Here is a 17,870-nt window from a genome sequence, read left to right as displayed (position 1 = left end):
ACCACTGATTCAGTTCAATAAGTATTTTTTGAGTAGACTAGGAGAGAAGAGAAAAAAAAAAAAAACGATCTACTGTCCTTTCCTTAAAGTGGTAGGAAAAACATGATTCTCTAGATGAGACAGGAGAGAACAATAGACGTACTCTAACGTGATCAAAGAGGAGATCCCCAGTTATTGGGCTCCGGCCACTGTGGGGTCTTGGGCAGTCACTTGCCCTTTCTGAGCCTCAGTCTGCTCATGTGTCATATTGTGGCCATATCATAGAACTGTAGTTAATATGTGCCTGGTATTGTACTGAATTGTCTCTCTCTCTCTTTTTAAGTTTGTTTATTTTGAGACAGAGACAGGGCGGGTGGGGGAAGGGCAGAGAGAATGGGAGGCAGAATCCCAAGCAGGCTCCACGCTGTCAGCACAGAGCCCGGTGCGGGCCTCAAACCCAAGAAACCGTGAGATCATGACCTGAGCCGAAACCAAGAGTTGGATGCTTAACCGACTGAGCCACCCAGGTGCCCTGTACTGACTTCTTTACGCAGATCTCTTTAGGTTCCCATGATACCTTATAAGTGAGGTCATACTATCCCCATTTTACAGCTGAGGAAACCAGAGCTCAGAGAGGTGAAGTGGCTTGTCTAAGGCCACGCAGCCCAAGAGCAATAACCCTTATGTGTCTGTGGGCCATAATGCCCGCACGTTCTTTTTCCAAATGGTTCTAAAAGGAAAAGTGACAGGCCACCAGGAGTGAAGAGGTCCTGGCTGGCCTGGCCCTAGGACTGGGGAAGTTTCCAGGTGGAGGTTGGCTGGGCAGTGTTCTGGCAGGGTCCAAGGGGGTGGGGAGGGGGCTAGAGAGTCCGTCCCAGGATGGGACTCGAGGCAGGAGCAAACAAGATCCTGGACTCAGGTCCTCTATCTGCATTCCCTCCCTTCTGAATGAGGCTCTCTGCACAGTTCATCACCATACATTCATGTTTTAGTCCCCTGGGGGCACCTGAGTGAGCTGAGGAAGAGGGGAAGGGAAGGAAGGAGTGATGGGGCAGGAGACTAAGGAAAAGGGCTTCCCTTCATGAGTTCTCTCAAGAAATTGAGGGTGCCCCAACACCCAGTGTTTAGAAAGCTCCCCTGCGTCCTTCCACGTTGTCCAGAAAACATGGGTCTGTGCTGGGAGTCCCCCCATCCTTTCCCTCTGCAGCCCTGACCCAAGCAGAAGCCAGCACTCGTCTTCTAAGTAAGTCTTAGTGCCAAAGAATTTGAAAATGAAACTCGCAGAACAATGGAACAGCCAGAGGGCAGGGCCTAGCAGCCTCTTCAGCTCTGTCCCAGAAGAGCCGGACACCCCGCTTGGCATGCAGGAGGTGTTGGGGAATCAAGTCTCCAAGAATAGCCCTGACCCACATCGGAGCCAGCCCCCACTTTGTGAAACTGGACAGAAGCCAGGAGAAATCACTGCCTTCCCCGACCACATCCTCCTAGGGGTGCCAGAACCAACTGAGGCCCTGCCTCTGATCCCTTCACTGGGGGGCAGGTGTTGCTGCAGCCGGGGACCCTCCTTGGGTGGCCCAAGGCAAGGCAAAACGTTTTACATTTCTGGCTAGGTGAGGCTAGAGGTGAAAGGGTAGGTCCAGGCCCAGGGGAGCTTTGCACCTCAGATATACTGAAATCTGGGTCCCAGGCCACACCTGGTTCCTATCAGCCTCCACCTGCTGCCCAAAGCGCTCTTCCAATTCCAATTTACTTTCAAGTTGGGTTGCTTCAGGAAAGGAAGCCACATACTCCCCTAACATCTAGGGCAGATGGGGGCTTAATTTAGAATCAGCAATTTCAGCCAACATAAGGGACATCTAGTTCAAACTCTCCTCCTTCTGATTATACCAATGGGAAACTGAGGCCCAGAGTGAGAAGAGAATTTGGCCAGGTCTCTGGGTGAGTCAGAAGTAAGACCACAAACACTCTAAACACATCTCACCCCCACTGGCCGCCTCTCTTTTGATAGCGGTGGGTCACAGGGAACAAACAAACATCTCAGTGGTGGTTCTACAACTGAGATTTTCTTTAAAAAAAAAAAAAAAAAAGCCAAGCCGTTGCTTTGCTCCATAAAACATACATGAGGTTTGTAAAGGAAGACTGGGAACGGCCTGAGGCCTTGGCACCGCAAATCCTCCACCTTATCTCCAAATTAATTCTGGACCCTGGCTCCAGCCAGCCAGGCGTTGCAGCGTTTTAATGCCGCCACAGGCGAAGGGGAACTGGCACTCGGTGAGTATGTATTTTACATGCGAGGTTGGTGGGCCTCCCAGCGCCTCGCTTTTTTTGCGGAGGAAACTGAGGAAGTTATCTGTTATCTAGAGAGCCTAAGTCATTCATCCAAGGGCACGCGGCGCTAAGGGGCGGAGGAGGCAAGTGAACCAGGCCTGCCGGGCCGAGGGCGCTTGGCGGTCAGGAGCTGCCCCCGTGCCCGGCCCCACTAAGCAGGTTGCCCGGAGGAGACCAGGCCCTTGCCCGCGGGCTCCCTCGGATGCCAAAGGCGCGATTCAGGCGTTGGAGGCTCTAGGGAACTCCAGAAATCCCAGGGAGAGATTCCGGGCCACCAACTCCCCAGAAAGTTGGCTCGCGGCCACTCCCCGGACGGCCCGGAGCCGCCGGCCAAGATGGCACTGTGCGAGCGGCGAGCTACACGCGCGGCGCCGGGCTGCTGCCTCGGGGGACCCCGCGTGACCCCAGCCGCCAGGCTGGGGTCTCCGTGGCCCCGGCCCCACGCGCGCAGGCCTCGGCGCCGCCGCACGCGGGTGGGCACGCGCGCACCCGCCGGCCCCGCCCCCTGCCGCCCCGCCCCCGCCGCGCGCACCGCCCCGCCGCGCGCCCTCCCGCCCGCCCGCGCGCCGCGGCCCGGAGCCTCCCCATTGGCCGCGCGCCGTCACCTGACGCTCTGTTATTTCCTGTGTGTTGGGAGAATGGAGAGAAAAAACCCGGAGCCGAGCCGCTTTCGGCCCCTGCGAGGCGGCCGCGGCCTCCGCCGGGGGAGCCCGCCCTGAGGCGTGCCTGACCGGGGAGCGAGCGCGCGGGCCGGAGCGAGGCTCGAGGGGCCACGGCCCCGGCCCGCCCCGCCGCCGGCCCGGGCGCCCGAGCTGGAGGCGGCGGAGGCTCCCCCACCCCCACCTCGCGCAGCGCCGCCCGCCGCCGCCGCCGCTCCCTCCCCTCCCGCCCCCGGCCGAGGCCGAGGGACCGGGCGGGGGGCTCCCGCAGGTAACCGCCGCCCGGGCCTGAGGGGGAGGGGCAGGGGGCAGGGCTGAGGAGCTGGGGCCAGGCCGGGGTGTCCGGCCTCGGGGGCTGGGGGCAGAGGTCCTGGCCCGGCCGACCTGGGAGTGCTGAGCCCCCTCGACTCCGAGGCCAGGGCACCCGGTGCTGAGGGGAATGTCCCTGCCTGGCCCGACCGAGGAGCGCAGAGAGGAGCGGCCTGGCCTGGCCTGGCCTTGGGGTGCGGAGGGGCAGGGGCCCGGCCTGGCATCTGGGCGCTGAGGGGTCTCGGTCTGGCCTGAGAGTCCGGCGGGGCTTGGGCACCAGTCCTAGCCTGAGGGTGTCGCGGGAAGGTACCTGCTCGTCGCGGCCTCGGGTGCAAAGGCGGCGGGTGTGAGCGGGCGGCGCCCAGGGGTTCGCGGGGTCAGCGCCGCCCACCCCGAGACCCCTGGCAGCCCCCGGCGTCCCGCGGCGCTCGCCTCTCGGTGGCGGCTGGGGGCGAGGCCGGCGGGCGAGGGCTGGGCTTGGGACGGGAGCGGCACCGGGAGTCGGAGCGCGCCCTGCCACGGGAGGGACGGGGGCCCGTTTATTGCCATGTGAACACCTGAAGCCATGTGGACGCAGCAGCTTCTCGCCTGTTGGGGGCGGAGGACAGGTACCGGCTGGCGGGGCGCAAGGTCCCGGCGCGGGGGGGTTGGCGGGGAGCGGAGCGCGGGACACACTTCCTGCGTGGGGTTTTGTCCGCCTCCCCCGCCGCGGTGAGCGGGGCCGGTGTTTGATCCGGTAGTCCCGGGTGCGAGCGAGCGCCCGTTTGGGGGCCTGAGGCTGCAGCGCCTCGTCTCTTTTGGGGCGGGGGAGTGGTGGTGGAAGGAGAGTGGTCCATCCGGCCCAGCTCGCTCTGGCAGCGGCAGGAGGTGGAATGTCCCCCCTGCGCCGGGATGGGAGTGGAATTTAGTGTGTTGGGGGTGGGGAGGGGTGCCGAGGAGCGGTCGTTTTCCTGGGCCTGTGGGTGGGGATTATTGTCTGTTTTCGTGGTTGTGGATGCTAGCGCTGTCTGCCAGTCTGTAAGCGTCCCTTGAGTTTGCCCTTAGGGGACAGATCGGCGTTAGGACTCCCCCCCCCTCCCCCTTTCCTCTTTGCTTTTTCTCCCCCTCCAAGATTAGATGACTCTGGTAACTGCTGTAAAATGGATGGAATTTTCGAGCTATTATCTAACAGGCAGATCTTTGAATGATAATTGGACCCTTATGTTAACAGCCTCAGTGAAGACTTTCATAAAACATCTTACTTAGGGTGGCAGCGGAACGTCTTACATGGTGGAATAAGAAGCTGCTCAGAAGTCCGACCTGGGAGACCAGGAATCTGCTTCCAGCTTTGCTCCCAAATAAACTGTAACCCTGGCCGAGTTACCTATCCTCTCAAGCCTTCAATTTCCTTATCTGTTAAATGAGGACTCCCTTCCAGGTCAAACACTACAGTGGGTTTGGGTAGGGTTTTATTTATTGTTGTTGTTTTTGGGTTGTTGTTGTTGTTTTTTTCCTCTTGGTTTGTTTTTGGTTTCCTATCTTGTGCTTTTGTTTAAGTCACAGGCAGCCTTTTTGAGAAATGCAGGATGTTTCTTACCTGGCCTTTAAGATCCTGTCCCACTTTTTAGTTTCCAGCCTCTTCCTTCTGCAACAGAGCATAAAACTTGGTTACAATGATAATTTTTCTTCAAACCTCAGATTCTGTTCTGTGCTTCTCAAAGTGTGTCGTATTATAGTCTGTGCTGAAGATGCCTTATGTTTTTTTGTCTTTGTGCAAAGAGAAGTTACCAGGAGAAAGATTTCAGAGAAAGTTTGACTACTTGGAAGTGTAGAGAATGCAGGTGTGTTTGGGGCCGTGTAAGTTGCTTGGCTGGAAGGAATTCCAGGATCTGTTTCTGCAGGGGATTGTGGAGGGACCTTACTTGAAATTCTTTGATGGGACGTTTGGCATTTGGCTAATTTTTGAAATTTCCAACCTCAGTACCCTCCGAGTAGTGATAAAGAGGAATTCCCTAATACCTCCTGTGAGATGGCGTGCTCGTGGGATTAACTGTCACCTCGGGGTGCACTAATTATTTGCATCCCCAATTTATTCCTTAATGGTAGCCGGATGCTTCCTCTCAGATGCTGCAGAACCCCAATTAGTTTCACTGATTTTATGGTGTGTGAGAGCCTTAGGCCATGCTTTTGACTACTTAGCCCTTCTAGACCATCCTCAGCCTTGGCCTTGTTGGTCTTAAATTTCTGGTACTGTGATGCTGGAAGGACATGCGCCTAATGTGGTGTAATATGTCCTCGGTCACTTTTTTATTCAGTCTGTACAGATTCACAAAGGGTCTTCTCAGCATTGGGAGGTGTGCTCCTAATGTTGACTCTGGAGATGGACTGGTAGAATTTTTCTCGTGTGTTAACACCAGGCCTGTCACACAATAGGCAGACACTTTTATATGGCTACACAGATTATTTGGAGTTTCTCAAAATAAATAATTTATTTTGTGTTGGTATTTGAAATATGACCTTGTGTTTGGTGTGGGATTTTACAAATCCTGGCTACTTAAGTTATAAGTAGTTTTCATACTCACATGTGTATACTTCTGCATTATAACTTACACTTAACAAGGAAAAGATTATTATAAAATTCTTACTCTGTAGAGTTAATTTGTGTGTGTGTGTGTGTGTGTGTGTGTGTGTGTGTGTGTGTGAGAGAGAGAGAGAGAGAGAGAGAGAGAGAGAGAAGGTTGCCAAGGGAGCAGGATGTTAGGAGACATGGGTTTTAGGTTCCATAACCTTTTAATGGTATACTTTTTTTTTTTTTTTAATTTCATGAAATGGAATAGAATGGAATTGAAATCATGTCTATCTAGACCAAGAAATTAAACTTGGACTTCTGGTGAGTGTAGCTTGCTCTTCATATGGATAGGAAAGGACGCTAACATTTGAGTGGGCTTTTTTGTTGTTTTTTTAAATCCAGTGTGCTAGGTTCTGTCCAAGGTATTTCAACTTGTGTTGTAAAAATCTACCCAGCAGACCTGAGAAGTAAATGAGCTCTCTTTTTTCCTGAGAGGTAACGGCTAGTGAGGGTCAGAGAGTGGATGTGACTGTCCTCCCCTGGGCTCCAAAGCCTTTGCTAGATCTGTTACAGCTCCTTGCCTGCTCAAGGCACAGATCAGCTGGTGGTGGATTGGCCTTGGAATCCATACTTCATGCTTTGCCCGTTCTTTTGTTTGTTTGTTTGTTTAACGTTTTATTTATTTTTTGAGAGAGAGCACGAGAGAGCACAAGCAGGGGAGGGGCAGAGAGAGAGGGGGACAGAGGATCCGAAGCAGGCTCAAGTGCTGACAGGCTGACAGCAGCGAGCCCAACGTGGGGCTCAAACCCACGAACCACAAGATCACGACCTGAGCTGAAGTCAGATGCTCAGTTGACCGAGACACCCAGGTACCCCTATTTATTTTTTATTTATTTATTTTTTTAAGTTATAACAAAATGGAAATCTGAGCTTGGGCAGAGTAGTGGAAAGCATGATTTTTGCAACCATGCCACCAAACCAGACTCTGGTTTAGTGACCCCCTGGGAGTTTTGTAAACTTTCACTTTCCCTATACCTAGTCAATTTTATTAGTGTACCTGAGATAGAATGTAAAAAATTTCTTTTTCTGGGCACCTGGGTGACTCGGTTGAGCGTCTGACTTTGGCTCAGGTCATGATCTCATGGTTCGTGAGTTCTAGCCCTGTGTCTGGTTGGCTGCTGTCAGCTCAGAGCCCGCTTCAGATCCTCTGTCCCCCTCTTTTGCTGTACCTCCCCCTCTCGCACTCTCTTTCTCAAACATTAAAAAAAAAAAAGTCTCTCTTTCATTCCCAATTCTGCCATTCTGTCTTGAGCTGGAAACTTCTTGTATCAGCTCAAAGAATGATATCACAGGTAAGGGGCTGTCTCTTTTCCGGTCTGTGCTACCGCACAGGAATCATACTATGTGGTGACTGCTCTGTTTGACCAGATGGGACTCAAAAGATACAGTTACAAAAGACAGTCCCCCATATGCCTTAAGCACTCTTCCTCTTGGGTGCTTGTATTCAAGGCACCTTAGTGCTCATTAGATCTGTCTGGGGTTTCTGACTCTGGTGTGTTCATTTTCTTTTTGTGGAGGTAAAAGTAACAAAATAAAGCAAAACGGTAAAAACCCTATTTATGTTGGAGTATAACCGTACACCAAAGTTACACATTTGAAATATAAGGAAGTCAAGGCTTTCATAGAGCATAATTTGGTTACATTGTACTTAGACTGGATGGCTTTTTTATTATTAGTTAGGCTGCTTTAAAGTCCTCTTAATACCTGTGATGCCTGCAGTATGGGTGAAAAGGTTCTCATGGTGACAAACACAATCAGTACTTTCTGCATTAGAGCTGTGTTTGCTTTGTAGGTAATGTGTGAAACCCAGCAGGAAGATCAACTAAAAAGTGACTTATTGGTTTATCTGTGGCTTGTTATCTGATGCTTCATTGTGGGGAAGTTAAGAAAGAGAAAACATTAGCTATAGGGGAAAATATCCTTATTGTCATGTGCACATGAGAGCTGTCCTATAGGAAAGAGTGAAAGTTCATTGGAACACTTGAATGCCAGCCTGATGGGAAGGTGGTTTCCATGTCTGAACATCACATTCCTGAATGAGGACTGAAGCCCTCTGTGTATGTTCCAGTTTTCATTAACAGGTATTTATAGACACTTTTCTAAGCATGGGGGATGCAGTGGCGGGCAAAATAGAAAAGGAAACTGCTCTGAAGTTGGGCTGTAAACATTGACTAAATAAGAATGTCTGGAGGTGATAGCTACGAAGAGAACAAAAAGACATGATAGTGACTCAGGGTATGCTAGTGAGAGTAGAAGATGTCCCCTCTTCTGAAGCCTTTTTTGCCAGCAGGGCAGTCGGACTTGATCTGTGGGATGGATGAAAATGGCATTAAACAAAGTAAATAATTTGCTTTAGCCCTGAGCATCTTGAGACGTTAATCCAAAGAATAGAAGTGGGTTGGTGGAAATCTTTCCTCTGTTTATGTCTTCATGCTTGTGAATGGGGACTTGGCTCAAAAGAACTTAGGATGGATCATTAGTGGTATCCTGTAAGGGGTAGGAAAGAAAGAAATGATCACCCTTTGTAAAGGTAGTTGTTCTGATTAAAAAAAAAAAAAAGTAGAGATGTGTTATATTGATGAGTGCTAGGCATTATTAGAAACATCCTTTAGTTGTGTTTATGTTTCTTTGTTGGGAAATTGGATTGGGGGTGTTGTAATCATCATATTTTGTTAAAGCTTCCAGTGAAGCCAGCAAATATTAGTGACATCTGCATACAGGGTACTTTGCTAGGTATTGCAACAAATGGAGAATCCCAAGTGACTGAGTGGAACTTGGGTTGGGGGCTGTTGAGGGCGACAAGGATAGCTCACAGTTGGGGGTGGGGGTGGGGGGGAGCGCTGGCAGGGAAGGAAAGAGTGCAGTTCAGACTGGCTGTTAACTTAATCGTAGCCTGAAGGGTTCGTCCTGCCAGCCTTTCCCAGCTAGCCTGCTGCATCCTAGTACCTTCACTCACCCTTTCTATGCTCTCTAATTGTAGAATTCTATAGAGACCTGAAAGAATCCTAAGACATTAGCTAGTCTAGCTCTTTGGCTTTATAGCTCTGGAGAGATGCTGATGCTTTACACGGACAGAGTCAAGGCTGCGACCCTGTTCTTTGCCAGCTAAGCTAGTGTTCTTTCCCCCGTAGCCCATGCCCTCACCAGAGGATTGATAGTTAACAGTTGCTCCTGAGTGGATAAAGAATGGAAGCCTCTGGGTATTATTGTACCCACTTAGGAAAAAACCTGTGTAGTTCCGAATTTAAGAAGTCAGGGCAAAGACAGTACATTTATCTCAAAAGCAGAGTATGGAAAATAAAGAATACCGTACCATCGTTAGTTTTCACACAAATACATAGTATTGGTTTCTCAGGCTCCACCGAGACATAATCTCATCCTGATCATGTCTTGGTCTGGAAAGGATGCCACCATGTTCTGCATTAGTTGTGAAGTTAGACTAAGGCCCTTTAGAAGTAGTGAGGGGCGCCTGGGTGGCTCAGTAGGTTGAGCGTCCGACTTGGGCTCAGGTCATGATCTCGCGGTTCATGACCTGCGTGACCTGGGTTCGGGCCCTGCGTCGGGCTCTGTGCTGACAGCTTGGAGCCTGGAGCCTGTTTCAGATTCTGTGTCTCCCTCTCTCTCTGCCCCTCCCCTGCTCATGCTCTGTCTCCTTCAAAAATAAATTAAAAAAAAAAAAAAACATTAAAAAAATTAAAAAAAATAGAAGTAGTGGGAAATTTCTGAAATGTGGCTAAATTAAGTTCTAAAATTAAAGAGTTAAAAAAAAATTAAAGAGTTAGAAAGCCCTAGGAGTCCTGTTTTTTGTTTTTTTTTTTTTTTTTCACCTTGAGACCCTGGTGTCATGGGAGATTTTGCTTCTACATTCAGAAGCACCCTCTGGGAGCCTGGAGATTATTCTGTGTGCCTGACGAGCAGGGATTCTTCCCTGGCATCTCCCTGACTTAGCGCTCTGGTGGGCCAGTGACCTGGGGGCAGCTTTTGTATACCTTTGGCAGGAATGTGAGAGTGCACTCCTGCTGTAAAGAGTCCACACGATGGGCACTTTATGGAGGCAGCAGAGCACGTGACAGAGGATGTGTGTCTTCCCTCTGGCTCCGTCACTTACTAGCGGTGACTTTGGGCATTTTGCCCTAGCCACAGTTTCTTCATCTGTAAAATGGAAATATACTTTCTCGGAGCTATTGGGAAAAGGAATGAAAATAGACAAAGTGTACGGCGGGGTGTACGATCTATAGATGCTACTCAGCAGATGGTAGCGGTCCGTTACACCAACGTCGTGCTGTGTCAAGACGCTGGACTAGAGCAGGGCTGGTTCCTACTGAGTGTATCCGGTTTAGAGTACACTCCCCTGTCTCAGACACCGCCTGGCAGAGAAGGCACGGAAGCAGGGGTGTCAGATGTGCTCTGATGAAGGGAGTACAAGGGGCTCTACCAAGATGTGTAACCCTAACTTGAAAGGTCAGAAGCAGCTTCTCGGAAGAGGACCACTTACTTCCTCATCCACCCGCTTTTCTCTCATCTGTTCCTTCCCACTCTGCGGCTCCCTCCTTCTGCCTGACCGTCGGTGTTGTCTGCAGCCTCGTATTTTGGTGTGCCTTCTCCCTGGGTGCTCTCAGATATCCCCAGGTGCTCATGGTTATCCGCGAGCCGATTGATAAGTTCAGCCAGGTCTCTCCTGGACCCTCCAGCTCCGGCTTGACACCACTGCTTGTCTATGTTACCGGTAACTTGAGCTTCCCAAGTCCAAAACTGAACACGTATTCCTTGAAAGCTCTTTGTCCTTCATCTGTCCCCTTCTCAGTAAGTGGCTTTACCGGCCCCCCATCTTCCCGGGTTAGCGACCTCCCTTTCACCACCCTCTACGTGTCCCCCATCGCCAAGTCAGTGCCGTTTCTGTACCGTGACTGGAGTCTGCTCTCCTGCCACTGCCCTCTGAGCCGCCATCATCTCCTACCTGGCACACTCTGATTGCCTCTCAGCGTGGCCTCTCCATTTCCAGTCCTGTTCGTGTCTCCTCTACTTTGCCTGGAATGGCCAAGAGTTGCCTGTCTTTCCTCCACTTAAAAGCTTCACAGTTTCTCCTAGCGCTCGGAAGACAGTCCCAGCTCCTTCCCCTTTCTCACAAGGCCCTCGGTACCCTGGGCCCTGCCCGCCTCCCTGACCTCCCCTCCTTGCTGTCCCCCAGCCACATTCACTTTCAAGTCTCCCGAAGGCACCCAGCTCTTTACCACCTGAGGGACTTCTTTATATGCCACTTGCTCTGCCTCGAACACTCTGGCCAGGCCAGCCTTTTTCTCACCCTTCAGGATATTTGTTGAATGAATAAATAGCATGAGACAGGCAGCAAAGGGGATGATGGAATAAGGAGGAAAAGTGTCCTTAGAGTCCATCTATAAAGGTCTAGCAAAGAGATACAGAAATGTGTTTGAAGAGCTGACAGACCAAGAGTTTGGTTGTGGCCTAGAACTCCACCTATTCAAGCAGAACACTAGGAGTCAGGCGGCCACAAGGCACATGTAATGCTGATGAGAATATGAAGTGATGCCACCACTTTAGAAAACTCTTTGGAAGTTTCTTCAGAAGCTGAATGTATGTCTACCCTGTGACCAAGCAGTTCCATTTCTAGGTCTTTATCCAAGAGAAATGCAAATACATGTTCACAGATAAGCCTTATACAAGAATGTTAGTGTGAAGCAGCTTTATTCATGGTAGCCAGAAACTGTAGCAGTCCAGCTGTCCATCAGTGGGAGAATGGATAAACAAACTGTTACTTTCATGCAGTGGACGCTCAGCAGTAAAAAGGAACAAACTACCGAGACACGTAGTAAGGGTGAGTCTCACAGGTATTAATGCTGAGTGAAAAACCAGGCACAAAAAAATACATAATGGATGATTCCATTTATAAGACCTTCTTGAACAGGCAAAAGTGGTCTGTGATACTAGAAATCAGATCAGTGGTTGCTTCTTGAGTGGAAGGGGATTGACTGGGAGGGGACAGGAGAGAACTTTGTAGAGTGATGGAAATATTCTGAGTATTGATAGGCAGTCATCAAATCTGATTGAATCCATATACTGTATGTAATTTTACTGTGTGTAAATTATAACTACAAACAACCTAGGAATTGTCCTAGATTCCTTCCCCTGTCCCCTACTCTCAACATTTAATGTTCCAGCAAGTTCTGTTCACTGTATGTCCAAAAAATATCCTGAATTTGTTTCCTCCTATCTCAAGCACTATCTCCTCTTGTCTGGACTGTATTTTAGCCTCCTGACTGCTGTTCTAACCCCCTATTTTTGGCCTCCTCCCAAACCATTTTTTCCACTTATCAGCTAAAGTGACCTTTAAAAATTCAAATTGGGTTATGTCAGTTGTCTTCCTACAATCCTCCAGTAGCTTTCCATTGCTTTCATGGTGGCCAGCTAGGGCCTGTCTGACCCCTGTCTCCCTGTGAGCCCATCTGCTGTGGCCACCTCCTTACTCTCTAAATTCCAGCCTCGTTGATCCCCCCCCCCCCCCACCCCATTCTGAACACCTGAAGTTCATTTCTGCCTTAGGACCTTTACACTTGGCTCCTCCGTCTGTTGGGAGCTCGCCACCTCACAGATCTGTGTGATACTTGTATGTCTTTCAGGTTCAGTTTAAAGGTTTCCTTTTCTGGGAGATTTTCTCTGACTGTCTCTGTCTAAAGTTGTGTCCCATCACATCACCCAGCTTGATCAAGTCTGAAATTATTTTGGCCTTTTACTTATTTGTTTGCCTGTCCCCTCCCACTGGGATTAAGCTTGATTTGTTCACTGCTGTATTCTTTGTGTCTGTAGTGGTATTTGGCCCACATGGGCCAGAAGTATTGACTAAGAGAAGGTTTTGGGGTGGTGGTAATGAGAGAAGATTGTTTAGGAGGTCGGCCTGTGAGGCAGAAAAAGGGGCCAAGGAGAGTGAAGACTTTGGCCTTGGAAACTAGGTGATGGTGGCACCATTCATTGAAATGAAAAATGATGGAGAAAAGAAGATTGGGCCAGGGTATAAAGTGATGAATTTCGTTTTGGTCTTAAGTTTGAGGAGAGCATCAAGTGTTTGAGGCATGGATCTGACATTTAGGAGAAGGAACTGGTCTACAGACTAAGACTCAGAGGTTAGCACTTGTGGTCCAGCCCAGGAATAGATGAGACTGCTCTCAAGTGGTCAAGGGTGTGGGTATGTAGAGGCAGAGAAATGGTTGCTTTTTCCCTGCCTGGGTGGTAAGCATCTCCCACCAGTAATGAGGACTTTATAGGGCTCAGCCCTTATGTAGGAGGTTTTGTAGTTTTAGGAGCACACCCCCACCCCCTCATCACTGCTAATAGTGACAAATGCTCAGAGAACAAAACTCCGAAGAATGTGAACATTTAAGGGAGTAGAGCACTGTTTCAAGAGCAGAGAGGATGCCACCGGACTGGTTTGGAGGAAAACCCAAAGAGCATGGCACGAAAACAGAAAGTGTTTCAGATCAAAGGTGGTAGCCAAGGTCACCAAGTGTCAGTTGGGAGGGGAGAGGATTAAGTGAAGCCAGCTTGTTGTGTGTTCATGAGAAAGTGAGGTGAAGGGGCAGAGTAAGTTTGGGGTCAAATCTTCCTAAAATTTGGCTGTTACAGGAAAGTGAAAAATAGCTGCAGAGGGAATCTGAGGTCCAGAGAAGACATTCTTTAACATGTATGAGAACCTTGAGCGAGCGTAAATGGAGGTGGCAAGGAGCATCACTGGACAGTGTTGAAGATGCAGGAGGGCTTGCTGGACTGGGGACCTTCCTGGAGAACTCGGAGCCCACTGTGATCCTGGGGCATTGTTTTGATGGTAAGAATAGTACCTCCCGGAGGAGAGCAGAGGTGTGTGGGCAGGAAACTGATGGGCATGAAGGCTGGAAGGTAAGGAGCACTTTTCTGTGTGTTCTCTGAAGATCCTGCTGAGGGACAGGAGTGAGGTGGGGAGTTGGAAGCTTAAAGAGCGCAGGAAAGATTTGAGGAAACTGCTGTGGCAGGCAGATAGAGCTAACAGAGGAAACGGGAATCACAGGGGGAAGTAGAAAGTAGTTAAGATGAGCTTTCTACCTCCTGGGATTTGAGAGAAACTGATCAGACCTTTCCAATTCTCTGTCTAGTTTTACATTCCAATGACTTGGACTCAGCTTTTCCTGCCTTGTGTCTGGTGATCCCACTCCTTCCCCTTATGCCTCTGCCATTCCCATTCACTAGACCAGTAACTTGTAAATTATTCCAGACCTCTCATATTTTATTTAACCAGTACTCACGCAGCATTCATGGTTAGGTAGGTGGCAGTGTTCTAAGTGCTCTGTTGAAGCAGCAGGGTTAGGTGGGGGCACTCAGAATCCCTTGGAGCTGGACTGCCCCAGGTTTGCAGAGGTGGCTGGGGCCCAGGTGGCCTGGCTGGGGCAGAAGAGTGAGACTCACCTCTCCCCAGTTCAGTCTCAGCAACACCTGTCCATGCTCTCTTAACTTTGGGGTGTCGGTGCAAGATTTTTGCTGGAAAAACTGCAAAATGTTCTTGAACACCACTGTACCAGCTGGTAAGATCCTTGCAGTCAAGGCTGTGTTTTGTTTTATTTTATAACCCGAGCATCTGGCATTTTGCCTTGTCAGTGCATTGAGAGTGAATGTGCTGGCTTTGCCTTTGAGGCTGTGCTCTGGAACACCCTGTCTTTATCCTCCTCTGTCTTTATCCATATGTTACAGTTAATGTATGTCTACTTACAGTTGATGCAGAATGTGTCTGTTTCACCACAAAATTGTGTATTCTTAGGTGGCCACCATCCCTTGATAATCTTAATTTCTTCATATCTCTTTTGCAGAGTAGGTATTAAAGTAATGTTAAATTTGGATTCCTTGTAGAAAACTTGAAAAGTATTCCTAAGAGTAACTCAAATGGTTTAAGAATGGGGAAGGAGGGCCTGGGTGGCTCAGTTTGTTGAGTGACCAACTCTTGATTTCGTCTCAGGTCACGATCCTAGGGTTGTGGGATCAAGCCCCATACCAGGCTCTGTGCTGAGTGAGGAGCCTGCTTAAGATTCTTTCTCTCCATCTGCCTCTCTTCCCCCCTGCACACTTGTGCACACTCTCTCTCCAATTAAAAAATAAAAAATGAAAAAATAATGGGGAAAAAATTAGAGCATATGTCATCCAAATAACGGAGTTAATTTAGCCTGATCAAGTATTTTTTTTTTATTTTATTTTTTTTTTTATTTTTTTTTCAACGTTTATTTAGTTTTGGGACAGAGAGAGACAGAGCATGAACGGGGGAGGGGCAGAGAGAGAGGGAGACACAGAATCGGAAACAGGCTCCAGGCTCTGAGCCATCAGCCCAGAGCCTGACGCGGGGCTCGAACTCACAGACCGCGAGATCGTGACCTGGCTGAAGTCGGACGCTTAACCGACTGCGCCACCCAGGCGCCCCTGATTTTTTTTTTTTTTTTAAGTTTATTTATTCTTGAGAGATAGAGACAGAGCATGAGCAAGGGAGGGGGAGAGAGAGGGGGAGACACAGAATTGGAAGCAGGCTCCAGGCTCTGAGCTGTCAGCACAGAGCCTGACGCGGGGCTCAAACCTACGAACAGCGAGATCATGACCCAAGCCGAAGCCGGACGCTTAACCAGCTGAGCCACCCAGGTGCCCCCTGATCAAGTATTCTAAACAGTGAGTTAATGAAGGTTTTAGGGTGTGTTCAAGAGTGATGGTCAACTGTTTCTCAACTCTGAGAAGGAAAACAAACAATAGCAAATGAGGTCAGATGGAGTATGAGTGGCTTAGGTGAACAGACCGGATAACTCCCTGCCTTGAAAGGAACCCTGGGAGTTCCTCCTGGAGAGTTTTAGAACAAGTGGAATAGACTTACTTGTGTCCAATAATCCCTACTTGATGGCAGAGGTGTAGCGAACATGCTCTCAAGATTTCTGCCAAATGGTTCCTGTAAACTCAACGTACTCAGGGTAGATGAACCTAAACAGATGTACAGGTACCTGCACATTAGTGAACAGACATAAGCACAAATGTACACATTGCATCGACTTCAGTGCCTCTTGTTTTGTTTTTTTCCTGGTGGATATATAAGATTAAACATAATGGGAGTAGAATTTTCATCTTTTAGTAGAAGTCTTTGTGGGAGCAGATTTAAGTTCTTACATATTGAATAGGAGAAATTTGAGTTGGAAAGAAGGACATTGCAGCCTGCAGCATTTATTAAATGTTTCTTTCTAAAAAAAAACATTAACTTTTTTTTTTTTTTTTTTTTACATTGGCTAGCAGAGTGCTGAAAGTTGACTGTCCCTAAAAATAAGGGACACAGAGACACAGGTCAAATGAAGCCTATAGGAATGAATCATCAGAGAAAATACAAGAAAAAGAAAATTCCTACTTCACTTCAGCCAAGATTGCTAAATATGTACCATGCCAGGAACCAGAAATGCAAAACAAATAAGACCTCTTCCTTTCCCCTGGAATGCCATGTCTATAGAAGAGTCAGACATGGAAGCTTCCCACTTATGAAAGCTATGTGGGATCTATACAGCTAAAATAGTGGTGTAGCCAAAGTTCTAGGAGAGAACTAGTGGGAGGCTTTACTTCTGCTTAAATATGGGAAGAATATCAGAGAAGGATATAGAGGAAGGGACAGACATATGAGCAGGACCCAGAAGGATGGAGAGGAGCATTCCAAGGGAAGGTCCTTCAAGAACCAAGGCTTGCAAGTATGTGGCGTATTACATGGAAAAGCGCAGGATCTTAGGGAGCCTAGAGATTACAGAGAAGGGATGTCAGAAGGGGCTGTGGGCTGAGAGTGAGGCCCTTGGTGATTGGACTTGAATCTGGCCCAGGGCACTGGATTCTCATAAATGGAACAAGGTTTTGTGAAGAGAGGTGTGCTATTGAGAGACAAGTGGGAAGGAGATGGGAGGGCTAATGAATTGATCATCTGTGCGTCTTCCTGTTCAGGTTTTCCTAAGGCTCTAGTATGCATGAGAAAGATCTGTAAAATTTAGCAACTGGTTGAAATAAATGGATTTACAGGAAATTTTGGCATCAGTCCACTTTGATTCTAGAACAGATCGACAAGGATATTCTATTTACCAAAAACTGGAATAAATAATACTAAATAAAAACTAACATAAATACTTTATATAAATAATAAATTCTAAGTGCCAGATGTTCTAAACACTTGAAAAATAGTAACTTGCTTAATTCTTACAAAAATTCTTTGAGGTAGTATTATTATCTCCGTTGTTTAGATGAGGAAACTGTAATAGAGAGGTTGAGCTATTTCCTCCAAGGTTTCATCTAAAAAAAAGTAGCAGAGCCACGGGGCTCCTGGGTGGCTCAGTCAGTTGAGCATTTGACTTCAATTCAGGTCATGATCTCAGGGTTCGTGGGTTGGAGCCTCATGTCGGGCTCTGTGCTGACATCTCAGAGCCTGGAGCCTGCTTTGGATTCTGTGTCTCCCTGTCTCACAGTCCCCTACACCCTCTGTCCCTCTCTCTCTCTCTCTCTCTCTCTCTCTCTCTCTCTCTCAAAAATAAACATAAAATTTTTTTTTAAATAAATAAAAAGTAGGAAAGCCAGGATTTGGAACTGAGCATCCTGTCTCTGGACTCTGTGCCCTTAACCCGTACACAGTGCAATTCTGTGTTTAAATGAACTGGAAGAAACCTCTTGCAGAATAAGTTTATGACCCCTTTGAAGAGGAGTTTGGGTTTGGATTGTAGAAAAAGAGCAGCATGGAACCCAAGAATTGCCATCTGGGGACCTGCTTGTTAGAACATCATTTGTGTGAAGGCAGGGACTTTCTACTCTGAATCATATCCCCAGTGCCCAGAACAGTGCTTGGTATGTAGTTAGTGCTTAGCAAATAGTCTTTGTGTAGATTAATAAATAAATTTTGCTGCCAGCCCTCAAGGGAATATACCGTGGAGACTTCAGTTTTTTTTCTCCCTTTGACTCACCGT

At 48.6% G+C, this 17,870-nt stretch overlaps 1 protein-coding gene across 1 annotated transcript in view; it reads left to right on the top strand.

Moving 5' to 3' along the window:
• The first annotated feature begins 3,147 nt into the window (after positions 1-3,147).
• TCF20 (transcription factor 20) overlaps positions 3,148-17,870 on the top strand; it is a 103,672-nt gene continuing 88,949 nt past the window's right edge. The window contains exon 1 of the mRNA XM_047067174.1: positions 3,148-3,237. The gene's annotated coding sequence lies outside the window, so the exon portion shown is untranslated. The remainder of the gene's footprint in view (positions 3,238-17,870) is intronic.

This window comes from Lynx rufus, unplaced genomic scaffold, assembly GCF_022079265.1.
Source record: "Lynx rufus isolate CCGP_SWC_20201006 ecotype Redwood Valley unplaced genomic scaffold, mLynRuf1.p SCAF_7, whole genome shotgun sequence".
Classification (NCBI taxonomy): domain Eukaryota; kingdom Metazoa; phylum Chordata; class Mammalia; order Carnivora; family Felidae; genus Lynx; species Lynx rufus.
This window is presented reverse-complemented; position numbering and strand designations above follow the sequence as displayed.